The sequence below is a fragment of the Odontomachus brunneus genome, unplaced genomic scaffold, assembly GCF_010583005.1.
Source record: "Odontomachus brunneus isolate Ranch 3 - 2012 unplaced genomic scaffold, Obru_v1 Obru_scaffold_179, whole genome shotgun sequence".
NCBI classification, from domain to species: Eukaryota; Metazoa; Arthropoda; class Insecta; order Hymenoptera; family Formicidae; genus Odontomachus; species Odontomachus brunneus.
The window spans coordinates 89,017-94,452 of NW_022639629.1; the positions used below are offsets into that span (position 1 = coordinate 89,017).

Consider the following 5,436-nt stretch of genomic DNA (forward strand, 5'->3'; position numbering starts at 1 on the left):
TATATATATATATATATATATATATATATATATATATATATACTTCAAGAAAATGCATTACTAAAAAGCTAATTAAAAAATTCTAAAAAATTCTCAGAGCTCTATGAGAAGAAAATAAACAATTTTTATTTTTTGGTAAAGTTGATAGAATTCGAGTAAAAAATTATTAAAACCAATAATTTTGTAGATATTTCCGTAAATATCTTAGAAAATATATGTATAAAAAATGTTTTCAAACAAAAGTTGCTTTTTTCTTTACGTGGAATAAAATTCCATAATAAAAGGTATATGTTTCTATTTAAAGAAATCAAAGTTGACCTCGACTTGGTGACACCACCCAAGGTCAAATAAATGGTACCTTCTTATGTTTTTCATCGAACCATACAACTTTTGTTTGAAACATTTTTCCGTATTTTTTTGTACATTTCGACATATTTCGGTGTGTAAGTTAAAATAGGACACCCTGTATATTTAAATAGAATGCTGTGTATATTATTATTAGTTTCTAAATCCGTTAACCGATCTGGACCAAGGCCGGTATTCATAGTCGGGTCTTATATTTAAGACCGTTTTAAGTTCACCTTCAGATACTTCGTAGCCAATGAAATGATCCGTATATTATCTGAAGATGAACTTCAGACGGTCTTAAATATAAAATTACACTATGAATACCGACCCAAATTTTACATAGTTACTTTATAGAAAATATAGACAACCATGAAACCAAAAGATCGATTACAAACGTATTAACACAACGTAGTAAAAATTACAAAAGTGAACAAATTCACTTGATGTTGATCAATAAAATTGTAAATCTTCTAGTAAATTTATTCATGTTTATAATTTTCATCAAATTGTGTTAGTATACAATTCTTTTCCTGAGTTTCATCTCTTTGACACTTTGTGATAACTCAAATAACGCCGGATAATTAACGCTTAGTTGCAACATTATTTTGGCTTTAAGCGAAACTTAAACATCCCACACAGCAAAAATGTCCTAAATACATCATAGGGATATCTTGAAAATATCGCATATCCTAAATATATTTTTAGGATATCCTTATGATATATTTTGGACATCTCTGCTGTGTGGGATATATCTATTTTTTTTTTTTTTTTTAATAAATGAACACAGACATATATTTAAGTCTCACTTAAAATCAAAATAACGTTGGTGCAACCAAGCCTAAGTTAGTTAGTCTATAAATTGTCATATTTAAATCAATAACAGGTTAATAATACGTTCATGATTCTGTACCGATTCGTGATGTTCGAATAATAATTTTCTATTATTTTTTTTTAATAAATTAATAATATTAATAAATTAATAATTGGGACAAAACAAAACTATCATGTCATTATACATTATAAATAATACATTAGCCGCCTTTGAAAAAATGTTATAAATAAAGTAAAATTTTTCCGTAAATTAGAAAAATATAACAATTCTCAAATCTCAAATCTCAAATCTTCAAGCTTCTCAACAAACTTAATTTTAATTACTTAATTTAACACATACATTATTAATTAATTTGTTTATTTTCACAATAAAGTTACTTGGTCACTAATCGGGATATTCACTTTAAATATTCACTTATGCGATTTTGAGTGACTAATATTTTCACCATTTCTCCGACTATTTCTCCACTCGTCTCAAGTGAACCATAACTCCAAGAAATTTTGAGTGTCCCAGATAAAGACTTTCTCAGTCACCAGCACATCAATGAACTCGTCGTGTTACGTAAGACAATTGGAACGTGTCGGCATTATGTAGATCATTCAGGTCAGTCCATTGGATCATTCAATGACTGTGACGAGCATCTAGAGTACCGCCGTGAGAATCCAGAATTTCCGAGATCCCTCCAACTCGTTTTAACCGAGGAAAGACAACCAATGAAACGTAACCTCAATACATCCAATGTGAGAATGAGAGTCGACCCAGTTCACCTTAAGTTACTCTTAAGCGGACTCGACGCGCGCGAACAGTACGCCAAGTCGTCGCGTATGTACATGCAGACCTCGTGGCTCTTTCCGCGAGTGATTGTAGCTGAGGCTACGAATACTCGGAGCTGCAGTTTGACAGCAGATAACTGCCTCGATAACATACTTTGAATAAACATAGAATTACCAGCGACATTTGTGGCTGGCACAAATGTAATTACACGGTGTGTACAAAACGTAGGTGTAATTGCGATTCGCGCGAAGCTCGCGAACGAGTGAACATGTCGCTCGACACTTAATTAGTGACCGTTGAAAAATTAATCGACCAAACGGCGCGGCATTGTGACAGCAATAAGAGGCACGTCGCAAATCGACGGCGAAGGCTAAACACACGGTGAATTCATTATTGTTATCTCGGGCGCCGTACCAACAGTGTCTTTGCGCTTTATGGTCGTGAGCGAGCACTCGTCCTTGATGATATCGATTCTCACCTAGATCATTCGATGTGACGTTGAACGTTTATGGCGATGACCAATGAGTGATACGCAACGTGACACGCGATTGTAATTCTCGTCTTACACGTGCGCGCTCGGTGTATATATTTATATGTACAGAGCGTAAAAAAAGTATAAGACCGGTAAAATATCTCGAAAACGAGGCACTTGAGAAAATAATGTTATATACAAAAGTTATAGAGTTTCAACAGATATATCAAATGACGATACCTGCTTGATCTTGAGTGATTTATTTATAGATATAAAGAAGATCTCAAGAACAATTTTAACATTTCAAACAGAAATCTCTATTATTTATTTAATATTCTTGTAACTACCATAGAAAGCTTTTCAAAGCTCTACAATAAAAATTCTTTTGGTTAAATATTTTAATATAATTAAAATTTTAATATTTATATAAATAATTAATATAATTATATAAATTATATTAATATAAATAATTATATAAATAATTAATTATATAAATATTTATATTATTTATATAATTTTTATATAATTAATATTTTAATATAAATATATGTTGATAAACTTTAGATGCCGCTGACATTAGCAAAGTATACCACGCGTAAGTTGCCTATTCATATTTATACTTTTTGTATGTATGTGTCTTGCACACTTTCATACTGAAAGTACCATTCTATCTTTATTGCTAATTACATACTGGGAAAAATACAATGATGCTTTCAGCACGAAAACATGCTGAAGAATTTAATTTAAATGTGTGGATACGTACAAAAATTTGCTCTTTCGGGCACTGACTACATATTTTACGTCCTCGCAATTACATACGCAAAGTTTATTCGGAGATAATAGTTTCAATTCATTGTAATTCAGAGATAATAGTTTCAAAGTCAGTAATAATATAAAATAAAGTAGATAAATTATAAAAATGTGATGTTAACATAAAAATATTATTATTAAGCTATATTAAATGTTATTATTAAGCTATATCATATATATGTATGTTAAGCTGTATCATATACACATGCATATACTCAGCACGCACGCACGCCCACACACATATACAAGATGTTCTAGCTCGATTTCACAATTTTTCGCAAAGACTTAGAGCGAGTTGAGATGAATATAAAAGTCCTATGTTGTTTTGCGAAAATCGCAATAATGATCGAGATATTAATTGTAGGAGATTTGTAAATAATCATGCATGATATGGTAGATAAGCTGCAGTGAAAATATCTGCCATTGTACATTAGATCAAATTGAACAAAAAAGCCTTTTATTATTTTGCAAATAACCACGTAGATTTTTAGTTATCAATAAAAAGAAATTGTTGCATGATTGTGCGCGATATTGCACAAATCTTTTTTAATTAATAACTAAAAATGTGGTCATTTGCAAAGTGGTACAGGATTTTTTTGTTCAATTTGATCTAATATACATACAAGCATTCCAGGTAGCACACACACGTTTTAGAAATGTTTTATAAACGTTAGAACTAAACGTTTCATAACCGTTTCCGAAATGTTTCATAACGTTTCTGAAACGTTTCTTATGAGTAAAAATGTCTACTCAAAAAACGTTAGGTGAAACGTTATTTTTGCAAAAAAAATTGTTGAAGAAACGTTTTATAAACGTTTTAAAATGTTTTATAAACATTTCATAAATAAGGTTTCAGAAAGGTTCTTGTTAAAACGTTTCTTATTGGTGCTTTACGGTTTTGAAACTATAAATACGTTTAAGAAACGTTTTTGATACGTATATGTGTTACCTGGGATATAACGGCAGATGTCGTCACTACAGTTCACCATATTAAACGTCATTATTTACAACTCTTCTTTAATTGATATCTCGATAGTTATTGCGAGTATCGCAAAACGGTATAAAACTTTCGTATTCACCTTAATACGCTCTACGCTCTCATGAGAGATTGTAAAATTGAGCTGGAACACCCTGTATATACATATACACGTGCATTAATGGCGCCGCGAGAGAAGAAGTGTTGTTGTCGCACTTCGGCTGTTATTATCCGCCAGCTGCCGTAGATCGGCCGGCTCTTGAGCGAAATATAAATAAACACCTCCGGAGGATGTCCTGTGTGAAATTCAACTTTGGTTATTATTTTCCCTTATAGAAATATCATACTAAGAATCATTGATAATTACTTATTTTCAGTATTAAAAATACTGGATAATAAGTAATTATCAATGATTCTTAGTATGATATTTCTATAAGGGTTCTATAATATACATAACATAAATTATAGAACTATAATAACCAAAATTGAATTTTGGAAACGATCAAGATGCGTAGATGTTAAAAAAATTGTGGTTTACGTCTAAAATCCTCCTATATGGGGACGGTCGATTTTCATCCCAGAAATATCATACTAAGAAATACTGAAAAATTATTAGTAGTATTAAGTATTACCAGTAATTCAGTAATTTTTGGCCAGTACTTAATTTCTGGTAAATACTGATAATAAAATCACTGTTAAATATTGATAGTAATCAAATACTGAGAATTATTGTGCGAAGGTGTAAAATGAGAAAATCATAATATTTAAAAAAATATACTTATATATTTCTAGTTTTCTCATGTCTCAAACCATTACGTATCGAAGGTTGTCAAATACACTCCAAATTTTCGTGAATCCTCCAGCGATAATTTCGATCCCAAAGCAATATTACCCATCGGTCACCATCCATATGTCCTGACCGCATTAAACTGTTGCTTAACCTGACGATCGAGCGCGCACACGGTGACTCCGATGACTTCAACGATATTCTTACAATTTATGCTTATATAATATCCTTATAGTGTTCACAGTACATTATAATATACCTAGCAAACATCAAATAATAGTTATATAATTTTTACTTAGTGTTTGTTGGATAATTTGCTGATAGATACTGAAACAATGCAACAACATTCGATATGCAATGAATATTGATGTAATGTAGTAAACCAGTGATAATTACTTTTAGATTTTTAACAGAATGTTATAATGATTAATCCAAAC

The 5,436-nt window shown here is 30.9% G+C and overlaps 1 protein-coding gene across 6 annotated transcripts in view; it reads right to left on the reverse strand.

The window, feature by feature from the left end:
• LOC116851586 (glutamate receptor ionotropic, delta-1) overlaps positions 1-2,353 on the reverse strand; it is a 39,782-nt gene extending 37,429 nt beyond the window's left edge. For 3 of the 6 annotated variants that reach the window (XM_032831153.1, XM_032831147.1, XM_032831148.1), the window contains exon 1: positions 1,520-2,353. The gene's annotated coding sequence lies outside the window, so the exon portion shown is untranslated. The remainder of the gene's footprint in view (positions 1-1,519) is intronic. The other 3 variants (XM_032831152.1, XM_032831151.1, XM_032831149.1) reach the window with 3 other exon arrangements.
• Between the last annotated feature and the right edge of the window lie 3,083 nt (positions 2,354-5,436).